This window comes from Urocampus carinirostris, chromosome 5 (assembly GCF_059441175.1).
Source record: "Urocampus carinirostris isolate Australia breed hairy pipefish chromosome 5, RoL_Ucar_1.0, whole genome shotgun sequence".
Classification (NCBI taxonomy): domain Eukaryota; kingdom Metazoa; phylum Chordata; class Actinopteri; order Syngnathiformes; family Syngnathidae; genus Urocampus; species Urocampus carinirostris.
The window spans coordinates 36,812,600-36,828,189 of NC_142353.1; the positions used below are offsets into that span (position 1 = coordinate 36,812,600).

At 39.1% G+C, this 15,590-nt stretch overlaps 1 protein-coding gene across 1 annotated transcript in view; it reads left to right on the forward strand.

Annotated features, from left to right (window-relative positions):
* The first annotated feature begins 13,702 nt into the window (after window positions 1–13,702).
* The window catches only part of ddr2l (discoidin domain receptor family, member 2, like), a 45,278-nt gene continuing 43,390 nt past the window's right edge, over window positions 13,703–15,590 (forward strand). Inside the window, exon 1 of the mRNA XM_088336659.1 lies at window positions 13,703–13,906. The gene's annotated coding sequence lies outside the window, so the exon portion shown is untranslated. The remainder of the gene's footprint in view (window positions 13,907–15,590) is intronic.

The window sequence follows — 15,590 nt, forward strand, 5'->3', positions numbered from 1 at the left end:
CGGAAACCAAAATCCTCACGACATTATCTTGTTCTTTTTGGTGTCACAGTTGGAGGATAAAGTGAGCTTGGAAACCTGCCAGAAAACATGACCAAATAACCTCGATTGAGCAGGAAGCAAACACACATTACCCAACCCTCTGTTTCTATTTTTATTTCTATGGAGCAGGGGTCAGGAGCTCTATATGGCTATTTTCATGGTTACATATGGCTCGGAGATCAAATTATACTCATGCAAATATCATCAACATTGTTCCAATACGGGGCTGCAACAACTAATCGATAAAATTGATTTTTATTTTTATTTTTTAAAGTCAAGTCATGTTTAGGTCAGAGCGTGTGCGGCACAGTTCTAAGGTCTTGGGAACCTCCTGTGTGGGTTCAAATCCAGCTACCAGACTTCCTGTGCGGGGTTTGTATGTTCTCCCCGTGCTTGTGTGGGTTTCCTACGGGCACTCCGGTTTCCTCCCACATTCCAAAGACATGTATTTCAGGTGGATTGGCCGGTCCAAATTGTCCCTAGGTGTGAATGAGCGAGCGAGGTGTCTGTCCCTGTGTGCCCTGCGATTGGCTGGCAACCAGTTCAGGGTGTCCCCTGCCCCGCGACCCTACTGAGGATAAGCGGTGCAGCTAATGAGATGAGATGAGAAGTCATGTCACAGACATTTGTGACGCCCTTAATCACAAGGAGTCTCAAAGGGCTGCACAGACCACAGATTATTGCAAACCACAGACTATTATGACACCATCCCCTGATCTAAAACCTACATGAGGGCAAGTAATAACTCAAAAACCTCAACATGAGGAAAATGAAGAAACTTTGAGAAGAGAATGCACATGAAGGTAACACTACACTATGCTCTGATCTAAAACATACATGAGGGCAAGGAAAAACTCAAAATCTCAACATGAGGAAAATGAAGAAACCTTGAGGTAATCCCCCTTCCAGGATGACCAGGCTACAATGGATGTTGCAATAAAAAATAATACACAGATATTGTCAACATAAAATATAGCGTTGGGAATGAATTAGATCATCCATGTCCAAAGTTTGGTTCGGGGGCCAGTTACAGCCCGTGATCAAATTTTTACTGGCCCGCGGCCTCTGTCATGAAATTAATTATATGTGGTTTGCCAGTAATGTAATTTAGACCCAAAAAAATCAACATTTGACTAGATGATGACGGTAGCCTTTTGGCCACCTTGCCCTTGGCTTTTTGTGAAAATTATAGCCCACCCCATTTCTGACTTGGCAGCTGTAAATAAAAAAAGGAAAGTTGACTGTGAGGGCCGCCGCTTACAGGACAAGTGGAAACTGAAGTATTTTTTTCCCTAAATCCGAAATAACAGCATCTGCCACATTTTCCATGAGACTGTGGTTGTTTTCAAGTCAAGTCATGTTTATTTGAACATAATATCAAGTGGCACTGCCAGGCAAAACACGACGACTACAAAAAGCTAACTGGAAAGGAACACTCTGAAAAGGTAAAGCTACTGGAAGCTGTTTTAACGGCACAGGAACACTTTTTCACGAGACCCTGATGTCAAATGAAAATGCTACAAAGGTGAGCTACGAGGTCGTGGCACTGATCGCCAAGCACTACTAACCTTTTACGGAGGGTGAATTTATCAAAGACAGTTCAAATAATGCCAGGCTGAAGAGTCGGCCCTCACACATTTTTAGCTTACCAAATCCGGCCCGCTTTTTGAAAGGTTTGGACACCCCTAAATTAGATAATTTGTTTTGTCACGTGATTTATGAGCCACTAAGTACGTTAGGTTGACGTCGGTCAAAAATTCGGAGTTTGACCGCCGGTAATGCCTGAGTGCGTACGCCAGAGTGCGATGCTGAGCGGCGTACGGATGTAGATCGTGTAGATCGCCCCCACCCCTCGTGACCAACTGTTATCACGTGCGCACTTGCCTTTTTATGCTTTCGCTTTTAATATCGGTGAACGGAGTCTTTTAGCCCCTAACTATGCCTCCGAAGAAAGTCGGTGCAAGCAGGACAGGTGAAAAAAGAAAAGTTGATCGTACAACTATTGCCTTTTAGAAAGACATAATAGCTAAATATGAAAGAGGTGTGCGAGTTTTCGATCTTGCTAGGGAATACAGCATGCGCCTTCTGCTGACCACCACAAAGGTAAGAAATCCTATTTATAATTCTTTTCTTTATCCTTTTTTTTATTTTTACACGTTCATGTTAGCGTAATCTTTCGTACGGAAGATTACGATAACGCGAACGTACGATTAGCCTGGGTTAGCTTCATGTTTACGTTAAACATTCAGGGTGTTGGAACGGAGCCCAACATTCAGGGTGTTGTAACGGAGCCCCGTTTCTAATGACGCACTAGCCACTTGTGGTGCTATATGACGTAAACGACCTGATTTTTCTATTTTTACACGTTCACGTTAGCGTAATCTTTCGTACGGAAGATTACGATAACGCGAACGTACGATTAGCATAGTTTAGCTTCATGTTTACGTTAAACATTCATGGTAAACATTCAGGGTGTTGGAACGGATTAAAACGATTTACATTATTTTTAATGGAAAAATGATATCGGTGATTGAACAAATCGGTTCTCAAACAGGGTTCTGGAACGGATTATGGTCGAGAACCGAGGTTCCACTGTAAAATAAAAGTAGTAAATAAAAAGTTATAATGACAAGTTTAACTCTACACAAGGGGCATATTCTTAAGCATATTATTTATCATTTTCATACTGGTAATGTTTATCACATTCATAGATTAAACCACAAAACAGATTTGGTGGGAATATTTTGAGAAGTTTTTTATTATTTTGTGGATAAAAATTTTGCTACACATAAAATGAAATGTATAGCTCTTTCTTTCTTTTTCGTACGATAAGACAACATATGGTGTGATAGGAAAAGAGTATTTGACATATTTGCAGGTGTATACATACATACAGTATTTTTTGTTTATTGTCAACTTCATAGACTATTCAGTTGTTGTGTGCACTGTTTTACTATCCGTCCAAAATTTCAATATTTGAATGAAGAGGAGGAAATTAAGAACGTCTTTGAGAAATCCGATGATAAATGAATCAAAAAAACTAATAACTGGCCCATTCATTGATAATAAAAACTGTAATACAATTGAGAAAACACAAAGAAAAAAGGGTAGATGGCCATGTTTCATTTAAAGTAAGGGTGTAAAAAAGGTGGCCCGCGGGCCGGATCAGGCCGGACAGGGGATTAAATCCAGCCCGCGAGACAACGCTCAGAGAAGCGCAAGAGAAAAACGAGCTGCAGGTTGAAATATGTACACGTGGTGTTGCCAGAGCCAGGTGCCTCTCACAAACGCTGTACTCGTATCTCTCTCTCGCTCTCTATCTCTTCACTCTCTGTCTCTCTTTTTCTCTTTCTTTGTTCCTCTTCGTCTCTTTCTCTCTGTGTCTTTTACCTTCTTTTGCTCTAACTTCCTTTTTTCCTTTTCTCTCATGCTTTCCCCTTCTCCCTTTCTCGCTCTCTCTGTACTGTAATAATACATAAATACTACGAAAATACTACAGATATACAACAAAACAAATCTACTTTTGAAATACAACATAAGTAATACAGAAATACTAAAAAAAATACGACTATGGAAATATTACATAAAAATTACTTCAGAAACACTACAAAAATAGTACAAAAATAAAAAATTACAGTAACACGACAAAAAAACTACAGAACTTCAATAAAATCCGACTTCAGAAATACTAAAAAAAACCTACATTAATACTTGAAAACTACCGTATTTTCTTGACTATAAGGCGCACCGGGTTATAGGGTGCACCCCCCAAAGATAGTTTTTGGTCCTATATTTTCCATACATAAGGCGCACCGGATTATAAGGCGCTACAATGGGAACGTGGACAAAACAGTCAGATAGTTCAGTCCAACTTATTACCCCCTTAACATTCCCAAAGCTTGCAAAGAAGCAAATACGTGTCGTAGACACGTGCGGATGCGGTGTCCGTACGATGTCACTTAAATGCATCGTTCCAAATATCATTCGGAAGGTTAAAGTCTTGGGATTCAAGAAATGCCAACCATTCCTTAGTTTCTATTTTCTTTTTCGCTGGTAACTGTGTGGACAGCAAAGTAAGAATTTTACTGTGCAGGGAAACGGGGTTCTTTACTGTGCATATGACAATAAACACTTTGAATTGAATTTAGTTTGAAAATGGACTCATCGCAGAAACATCAATATCGTTCTAAAACAAGATACCGGGAAAATATAAAGCCGCATAGCTCACCTAAGTTCTCTTGCAGCCATCACGTTCAATAATGATACGTAACCATGGTCTTCTTACAACTGTGAGTGTAGTAAATCCAGGAGAGTAAAATATTTACAAATACAGACTAGTAAAAAATGTTTTCTCTATGCCGTAGTGCAACCCAATGTGTGATTCACATTCATCTTTTTCGGCCAATTGCAGGCTTTGTTTTGCCCCGCTTTAGCCTATGCGAGCCTGTAAATTATGAAAAGGATCCGCCTCCTTTACCCCCGAATAACTTTAGCCAATAGTGACTGATTCAAATGATGATTGACACATTGGTTAGGAAATGAAACGCTGGTGTATATATATATCCCAACATACACCGCGGACTACTTCGCCTTCGGGGGAAAATCTAGTCGGCGGCTGCTTGCCTTAGTTGCAACACTTTGCGACTTAATATTAATCCATATATAAGGCGCACTGTATTATAAGGCGCATGGTCAGCTTTTGAAAAAAATAAAGGCTTTAGGTGCGCCTTATAGTGCAGAAAATACGGTAAATAACAAATGAAGTGCTTAAAACAGGGACCCAATATACTATTTTGTTCTAATTGTGGTCGTTTCAAAATCAATTTGATGAAACTAATCTATTTCAAAAGAAGTATAACATGTCATATGAGGCCCCCGACTCCAAATAGTTGCCCACCCCTGGAGTAGAACATGGAATGAGTTCTAGTTGGTATAGAAGTTATCAAGTCATAGGGGCCCCAAATCTAATTTTGCATAGAACCCCGTTAAGGTTCGGGCCAGTCCGGGTCTTTTGCCACATTGGGTGAAGGTGCAAATCCGGAGCTTTTGAGACTTCACAATTGAGCTAATAATAGTTTTGCAAGTATCGGTAGTGTCATGCCATGTAAGTATTGTTTCAAAATACGTGTTTGGAATTGTTGTGATGTGTAAAACATGTTAGGAATGCGGAGTGTTTGAGGAACTCCTTGGGAAAACCTTCTCGACGCTTTAGTCACTGGGAGTTGGCAGCGCACCGGTGACCGGCCTCATAGATGCCATTGAGCTTCCAGCGTGACTTATGAACAGAAATAGGATGATTTCATTGAGGCGCGCCACAGAAGGCATGTTAGGTATTGTTTCGGTAGAATGTTTCTCTTTGTGTCGTTTTGAGAACGATAATAGTAAGCTTTGTTTGCGAATCGGCATGCTTAGTATTGCCGCGTCAAAAAAAACATGTCGGTAATTGTAAGTGAGATTATAGTTTGAATGTTTACCTGACTGCCCATTTTGCACATCTGGCTAGCTGCTCCTCTTGCACTCTTTGCACTACTGTAAAATACTATACATAGCCATAATGATTTAGTATATTATTAGTACTTCAATACTCCAACTCAATACAACATTTTATTTACATCTGTACATTCAAGGAAACTGTGCGGGTCAGATGTATCGACATTTCTTTCTTTATACACGTGTACTAGAATGACAATAAAGTATATCTGAATCTGAATCTGAATGTGTCTTTGTATGATGTTACCCTTCAAAAGTGGCTTAACGAAGCCAAAGATTATATCCGGGTGCTGTTTGTATTCTTGCAAAAATTGCTGCCCTCTTGGGGCCCGCTAACTATTAATCAAGATGGCCTTCGCTTTGGTGCTGGGAAGAGTTTACAATCGTATCCTCTTGGGGCTTGCTAACTATTAATCAAGATGGTCTTCACTTTAGAATAGAATAGAATAGAATAGAATACACCTTTATTGTCATTGTTACAACATGGGATATATTGTGACAACGAAATTGGACGTGGCACTCCAGTTCCACATTTTACAGTGAGGATATAAGAGATAAAGGAACAAAGAAGATGCTTGTACTGTCCTTGTTGTATAGGCTTTGTTTTCCTCCGGAGGGGGGGGTGTATGAGAGGGTGAGGGACAGACAGAGATGGGCGTATCCAACTAGATGTTTGATCTTACTGTACACACGGTCCAGTGTTTTTTCCCTAATTGCTCAGTCCACGTATTGAATGGATTTGGGAAGTACAGTCCATAAATATGCCCGATTAAAGTCGACGATAAAAGCTCCGTTGGGGTGTGCAAGCTGCTTTAGTGCCGGGAAGCCCGCTCAAGAGCTTGCCTCTCTACATTACTTTTTTTTTTTTACAGAGACGCATTGTGTTACAAAGTTTCACTATCCTTATTGCTCATTTCTTATACTCGCATGCCATCTAGCGATCAACATTATACACTCCATTTAAATACAGTGGGACCTCGCTACTTCGCAGTTCCACGTTCGCAGGTTCAGAGCTTCGCGGGTCTAAAAAAATAATAATAATAAAATAAAATAATTTTTTAAAAAATATATATTTTTTAAGCATTGTTCACGGATTTTCACTTTTCGCGGGTGGTTTTGGTCCCCATTAACCGCGATAACCGAGGGATTACTATATGTGATTCCTGTCTAAACCAATCAGATTTGTTTCATGTGTTCGGGGCGGCAGTAGCTCAGGGGGTAGAGCGCTCGTCTTGGGATCAAGAGATCGTAGTTCGAATCCCGGCTCCTCCGTGTTACATGTCGACGTGTCCTTGGGTAAGACACTGAACCCCTAATACCCCCAATAAGCAGGTTAGCGCCTTACATGGCTGCACGGCCGCTATTGGGAAATGTGAAGCACACTGTAAAGCGCTTTGGGAAGTCTTGACTTGAAACCGCTATATAAGAATGCAGATCGTTTCATTTCATGTAATCTCGTTTAAACCAATCAGATGGTGTTGTCCTGAGCCGATTCTGGAAGCACGCGCCTTTGATGGAAGGGCTATCAAAAACCAAACTCCCGACTCAAAAAAGTGAAGGAAAAGAAGAAAAGAAAGCTGAGAAATTGAAAAAGTAAAACAAAAGAGGAAAAATGAAAGAAAAAAAAGAAGAACAAAAGGTTTTTGTTGTATTAAAAATGTACACTTAATGACAAGATGGCTGACAAATACATAGGTGATACACAAATTTAAAAAAAAAATGTACATTTATATGATACTTGATCCATTTTTTGCTTATGACTCAAATCAATATAGTTTTCCTTCAAATAACTTGTGTTCTTGGCCACTAGGAGGCTCTAAATAATACACACCGCCCCTTTAAAAATCAATGATGGTGATGTCAAGAATGATGAGGATAAAGTAATTGCTAATTAGATAATGATATCATTGTTGCAGAGTTTAGATAATAGCGACGGAGCTCATTTTGATGAAGAATAAAGATGATAATTACAAAAGTGATAATGGTCATTTAGATGACGAAGATGATGATAACGCGCTAAAGAAAGTGATAGAGACAAAGGTTAGCGTGTGATATTACTTAACGTTGAGTCACCGAGTTTTCAAGGTGTAGTAATGAAACACACCCTTGGACAGGCCCCGGCAGGTGTGCGCACAAAAGGCCGTTTTTCTTTTCTCTTCTGCTTTCTTTATTTTTAATTTCTTCATCTTTTGAAATATTTCAATGATGAAACGTTGCGTGTGGATAGAAATTGCCGCAAAGTGGCTTTACGGTGTTCGTATGATGCCATATAAAGCAGGTGTATCAATACCGGGGCCCGAGGGCCAGTTGCGGCCCCGGGGATGATCGTTTGAGGCCCCTGCCTTTATATGAAAGTTTAAAGGGACAATGTGTATTATTGAGTGCCTCGTAGAGGTAAAATCTTTAATGAAGAACCATTTTGATTGAAAAAATACCTAAGCTATGATGTAAATGTGCATTTTAAAAAAGGTTCATAGGTGAAAAAAATCGGGATTGATTTCACGTAACATGGGCAGCACGGCGGCGGAGTGGTTAGCGCTTGTGCGGCACAGTTTATGTCATGGGAACCTGTCGTGGGTTCAAATCCAGCTCCAGACTTCCTGTGCGGAGTTTGCATGTTCTCCCCGTGCTTGCGTGGGTTTCCTTCGGGCACTCCGGTTTCCTCCCACATTCCAAAAACATGCATTTCAGGTGAATTGGCCGGTCCAAATTGTCCCTAGGTGTGAATGAGCGAGTGAGTTGTCTGTCCCTGTGTGCCCTGCGATTGGCTGGCAACCAGTTCAGGGTGTCCCCTGCCCACTGCCCGGAGATGACTGGGATGGGCTCCAGCCCGCCCGCGACCCTAATGAGGATAAGCGGTACGGCTAATGAGATGAGATGAGATGAAGCTCAGCTAGAGGGGGCTAACATGATTGTCAGTCAATTTGAAGCTACAGCTACCTCCAAGAACCATTTTTCCTCTCTTTCCTTGCTTTTTTCCCTTTTGTTCTTTTTATTGTAATTTTTTTCTCCTTTCTTTCTTTTTCTGTTTTTTTGTTTTTCTCCTTTGTCTTTTTTTCTTCTTGCTTTGTTTCTCTTTTCCATTAAGTTTTTCTTCTTTTCTTTGTTTTACCCACATTAGTGTTTAGACTTTTCCTTTTCCTTTTTTTGTTAATTTACAGTTGCTTTTTAAATCTGTTTTACTTAATTTCTTCTTTCACGTTTCCTTTTTTTTCGTATTATTTTTTTGTTTGTTTTTCTTTTGTCATTTTCTTAACTATTTTTCTTTTCTCTTTGCAAAGAAAATATGAATAAAATGTTGCTTTTGAGTCACTTTCATCCAACACAGTTTGTATTCTTCCTTCTGTTTTCTAGCACTCGTTTTCTGTTGCACAATACAGTGACATCTAGTGGTCAAATAACACACACCTTCCGTTTCATGTAGCTCACGCAAAATACGGATCCACTTATTACTGATCAAGCCATTTTCCTGTAAAATTTCAATATTTTTGATTTTTAGATCTTATTCCGTGAGGCAAACTTAAAAATATATATATTTGAGGACTGTGAAATATTTTTATCAGAGATTCTTTTATTCAGCTCAACCCCAACTAGACCCGATCTCCGGCGGCCCCTAACTCAATTGAGTTTGAGACCCCCGATATCGAGAGTGCTTAGCATTTGAATGTGCGTGCACGTGCACTACACTCACAGCTTCCTCTTCCTCGTCGCCTTCCATAACAACATTCATGCGGTTAAAAACATGAGGCAACTCGATAAAAAGATAGCACTTAGCGAGATTTGGTTTTTGTCTCGGTAGGCCGCATGCAGGGAGGGAGACAAGAATAGCACTCGTGTGACTCAAAAATGATAACACATGGAGGACACATACACACCTGACTATCTATCTATCTACCTATCTATCATATCCCTTAAGAGGGGTGACCGACAGCAAGACAAACACATACAAAAAAAAAGGAAATAAAAAAGGGAAAAAAATAGCAAAAACACAAACAAACATTTTGGACCATGACCAACCCAAATGCCCAAACACCCAAACAAGTGAAGCACCTCGGCACCCAAGTTGGTCATGCTTTCGTCCCTCCAGATGAAAAGGGACACAAGACAGCGGCCATGTCACTCGGGTCAGAGTGACACAACACACTCTTCTTTTCAACAGCAGGGACCGACAGTTTTCACTGGATTACCCCTGCCGCATCATACAGGTGCCCTGCCCATCCCTTAGCCCACCCCTCTGTGTTGTATGGTGCAGAGACACACCTTACTAAAGGTCCAAAATCAAGCGCTTGATTTAATGATAATTTTAGGGAATTTTGCTTTATATTCTATTCAGAATGAATGAATGACGAACGAATGAATGAATAAACAAATGAACAAATGAATAAAATAATGAACAAATGAATGAACAAGTGAATAAACAAATGAACAAATGAATGAATGAATGAATGAATGAATGAATGAATGAATGAATGAAACTTTATTTTGAAAATTAAAAAAAACAACAAAAACAAGTCAAAAAATAAAAAGTCAGGTCACGTTTATTTGTTATTAAACAACAAAACAAGAAAACCTTAATTGGGGGGAGAAGGCAAGAAAAAAAGAAAAGGCAAAAGCGGGAAAATAAAACAGAAAAAGAAATAAAACTGTTACAATAAAAATGATAAAAGGGAAAAAAGCAAGGACAGAGGGGAAAGGGGTTTTGGAGGTAGCTGTAGCAACAAGATTACTGACAATGTGTCTCATAGGGCTGCACAGGCCACAGACTATTGCAAACTACAGTCTATTATGACACCATCCCCTGATCTAAAACCTACACGAGGGCAAGGAAAAACTCGAAAACCTCAACATGAGGAAAATGAAGAAACCTTGAGAAGGGAATGCACATGAGGGTAATACTACACTATGCCCTGATCTAAAACCTACCTGAGGGCAAGGAAAAACTCAAAAACCTCAACATAAGGAAAATGAAGAAACCTTGAGAGTGAGGCAATCCCCCTTCCAGGCTGACCAGGCTGCAATGGGTGTTGCATTAACAAACAATAAAATTAAAGAAAAAATCTAAAATAAATAAAGTATAATAGAAAAAAAAGTGAACCACTTTTGGGGGCCCTAGTGGTCTGGGACCCTAAGCAGCCGCTTAGCTCGCTTATGCCTTGTATAGATATATACGTGTTGCATATTACAAGGCACAATATTTTAGAACATAGTTCACATGGTAGTTGATTATGTGGCTTGAATGTTTAATATGCGTAGTTTGCTCAGTAGTCGGTTTTATATTGTTACTTCTTATCAAAAATTAGATCTTTAAATCTGAAACCTGAGGAATAGATGTGAGTTCCCCTGGTAAAGGGACTTCAATGCCTCGCAATTTGTAGGCCTAAATTAATGTGCTGCTGCCACCCAGTGTCCAAAAGGAATGTAAATCCAAAGTTTTTTTTTTTTTTAATAATTTGACGAAAATAAACTGCTTGGTTTGAAACAATATCAGACTTCCAAACACAATTTCAGGAAAATAAATATATATTATCAGAAGGTTGGGGGTTTCTCGTCCAGTTGGACTTCTACTGTTACGTAATATTTATCCATCAAAAGCTTTTATTGAAAGCGCGTTTTAAGATTGAAGATAATATCTCTTCATTTTGCAATTGATATTGAAACAATATTCTTTTCATGTGTATTCATCAGTTCAGGCAAAATGTCAGCTTATTCCTGTCATCTCCATTTTTCCTACTGACTTGAGATCATATCAGATTTGGACTCATTTTACAGTCATGTCAATTCGAGTATGTTTATTTGTGACACCCTTATTTACAAGGAGTCTCGAAGGGCTGCACAGACCAAATTATAAGTAATTAAAGTCTATTTGTACACCATCCCCTGATCTAAAACCTACATTTGGGCAAGGAAAAACTCAAAACCTCAGTCAAGTCATGTTAATATGTATAGCCCTTAATCACATGGAGTCTCAAAAGTCTGTATAGACCACAGACTGTTACAGACTACAAACTATTATTACTCCATCCCCTGATCTAAGCCCTACATGAGGGGAAGGAAAAACTCAAAACCTCGGTCAAGTCATGTTAATATGTATAGCCCTAATCACAAGGGGTCTCAAAGAGCTGCACAGAAAGATGATTGCAAACCACAGACTATTATGACACCATCCCCTGATCTAAAACCTACATGAGGGCAAGGAAAATCTCAAAAACCTCAACATGAAGAAATGAACCTCAACATGGGGAAAATGAAGAAAACTTGAGAAGGGACTGTACATGAGGTAATCCCCCTTCCAGGGTGACCAGGCATTAACAAACAATGAAATTAAAAATTAAATATAAAATAATTTAAATATAATATAAAATAAGTCAAGTCAAGTCATGTTTATTTGTGACGCCTTTAATCATACCAGCTCAGTAGCCTAGATGGTAGTGTGCTTGCTTTGAGACTGGGAGATCGCTGGTTCGCGCCTCGGCCGAGACATACCTCTGTTGGCTGCGGCTGCATCGACTCGCTACAACGGGTCAGGTGTATCGACATTTCGTTCTGTGTACATTGTTACAAAGAATGACAATACAAAGGAAATTATTATTATTATTATTATAAGGAGTCTCAAAGGGCTGTACAGACCACAGATTATTGCAAACCACAGACTGTTATTACACCATCCCCTGATCTAAAACCTACATGAGGGCAAGGAAAAACTCAAAACCCTCAACATGAGGAAAATAAAGAAACCTGAAAAGGGACCTCATATGAAGGTAGCAATATTACACTATCCCCTGATCTAAAACCTACATGAGGGCAAGGAAAAACTCAAAAACTCAAAAACCTCAACATGAGGAAAATTAAGAAACCTTGAAAAAGGACCTCACATGAAGTTAGTAATATTACACCAGTCAAGTCAAGTCAAGTCATGTGTATTTGCATAGCCCTTAATCACAAAGAGTCTCATCCCCTGATCTAAAACCTAAATGAGGGTAAGGAAAAACTCAAAAAACTCAACATGAGAGAAATGAAGAAACCTTGAAAAGGGAACGCACATGAAGGTAGTAATATTACACCATGCTCTGATCTAAAACCTACATGAGGGCAAGAAAAACTCAAAACCTCAGCATAATAATAATAATAATAATAATAATAATGATTAAAACAACAAACAACCGTGCGCAGGAATACTGGTATCCAAGTACTCTTTATCTTCTGCAGAAAATGCTTATCACTAGCTAGTTTTTGGATCAATGCCATTTTGACGATGTATTATATTTCATCATTACTTCGTGCTTGTTTTTTCCAATTACTAAGATCATTCAGTTTTTTTTTTTACATACTGTCCCTTCATATGAACACATGTCCTATAGTGTCGATTGGTTAAAATCACAACAGGCCAGACGGGCAAACACAGTTTTAAAACGCAATTTCCCGGTTTTAAGTGCAATACTTCGGTTTAAAGTGCAGTATCCCAGTTATATAGATATTGTTGTAGATATACAGTAAATATTTTATATTACAAGTTAATACTTTTAATTTTTCTTGTCATATTTTTTATATTGTATACTTTGCCAACTGGGATGCAACCGCGTCATAGCAACACAATTAAAATAAAGGTAAGTCTGACTGACTGATAAAATTGAGATATCACTTTTTGACCATATCACTGAGATTTAGTTAAAGACAGCCATTATCCGGGACAAGAATGACGAAAATGCAAGGAATTTTATTTTAGGCAGGGAAATATATTTAATTCACGAGAAAAAAATATAAAAAGTGTAAACCTGTTTTTTGTTTTTTAATTGAATCTTTGAGTTTAATGAACATTCTAAGTGTCCAAGGTATTAATAACATATTTAGTCATCTCCTTCTTGTATTAATTTAAATATATTTTCATTTTTATTTTATTTATTTATTTTTTTATCTGTATTTCTAACAGCACCTTATGTTTTCTTGAAAATGTTTTCTCTGTATTGTATTTTTTTTTTAATCTTTTCCATTTCAATCATGTTTGTATTTGCAATGTTCAATAAAAATCGTCAAAATAAAAACAAATAGAATAGAATAAAATAAAATGAAAACTTCTACTGTTACGTGACGTCACTTTACCGTCTTCCCGCCCCTCGCCATTTTTTTACCTTCCACCACTTCCTCGGAAAACGGAAGTGAGGTAACAGTGTTTTTTTTTCTCTTCTTCTTCTTCTCCCCATCGAGCCGTCTGTCCTCCATGACACTTTAGAAGTGAACTTTAACAAACTTTCTCAAACTTAACGCAAGAACTTTCCTTAACTTTGATAAACTTCGCTCGGGAAGGCGCCACGTACTTCGACGAGGACGCGCACCACAGGCGGCCACGCGCACGTCGAGCAGCGCGAGCGAGCGCGGACAGGTAAGAAAAAAAAACAAAAAACAACACGCGCATTTGTAAACGCGCGTGCCACACACACACGTAAATGATGACGTCAGCCGCAAAGTTGTGTTTACGTGACGTCATCGACGAGTTGGCGACTTTTAACGGGTGCTCAAAGTTGGAGAGCTTTAGCGCCCGGGCGCGCGCGTGGGCGGTTGAAGGGTGACGTGCACGAACGCGGCCGCTGTGATTTATGGAGGAGTTTTTTAAAAAAATTGGATTTTATTTTAGGATCAACTTGATTTTGATGTTTATTTGGAGGGGTGGATAACGTGACGTCATCAAAATGAACTCGGTGCTCTCTTTTGTTGCTTTATGTAATAGCTGTTTGCACGGGTCTCGATCTGATACAACTTTTTTCCGTTTGTCACACCGACTTGCCTTTTACATGTAGTTATTATAGCATACCCTTAACTTATCTTAAGTTAATCTTGTATTTTTATCTTTTCATAATATTCTTCTATGTATACATAGTTTCTTAGTTTTAATACGCTGGCAACTGTGTGGACACCAAAGTAAGAATTTCATTGTGCAGGGAATCGTGGTTCTTTACTGTGCACATGACAATAACCACTTTGAATCTTGAATACCTGTCAATATTAGTCAATTAATATCAATTTTATTATTACTATTATTATTAACGATTGCAAATCCCCTAATTAAGTCATTCAATGCCAGACGTTTCTCTCAAAGTTTGTTGAAAATACTGGTTTCCAAGAAAAGGCTTTCAATAAACATATCATTTTTTTGCAAGAACATTGAACTGTTGCAATGTTTTGTTTCCGGTGACGAGTTAAATGGTAAATGGTCTGCATTTCTATAGCGCTTTTCAAGTCAATGAAGACCTCCCAAAGCGCTTTACAATGTTACCCATCAACACACACACTCACACACCAAATGGGAGTCAGCCATGAAATGCGCCTACCTGCTTATCAGGGATTCAGTGCCTTGCCCAAGGACACGTCAACATATAACACGGGGAGCCGGGAATCGAACCTGCGACCTCTTGATCCCCAGACGAGCGCTCTACCTCCTGAAGATAAACAAAGCAACTTACTTAGTTCAACTTACTTCTGGAAGATAAGCTTCAAGAGGTCCTCCTCCGTGTTAGAGAGTGATCCAACCATTTTCTCAACAGCATCAAGATTCCATATTCCACTTTCATTTCAAATGAAGGTTCGCCTCTTCTTTACACTTTATACCAACCATATTGAATGGATGCACTAGATAGCGCGCTGGAGATATATTATAGAATATTTACACACAAACTAGGAAGAGGAAGCAGATTTCTTCTTCGGGGTGAATGCTGGGTGACATCTCACAGCGCCACCATACGCCGGTAGCGTCGGAAAGGAGTACTACAGTACTGTCCTGTACTCGGAAAAAGGTGCACACAATACAAAATCTAACTTAGTCAAGTCATGTTTATTTGTGACGCCCTTAATCACAAGGAGTCTCAAAGGGCTGCACAGACCACAGATTATTGCAAACTACAGACTATTATTACACCGTCCCCCGATATAAAACCTACATGAGGGCAAGGAAAAATTCAATGTCCGGATATTTTTCTACATCCCAGAGAAATGTTGTTTGTCCAAATCAGGTAGTGCCCTGCCCAAAAACGTGTCTACCGGTTTTCGTAAGTCGGATGGTCGTAAGTAGG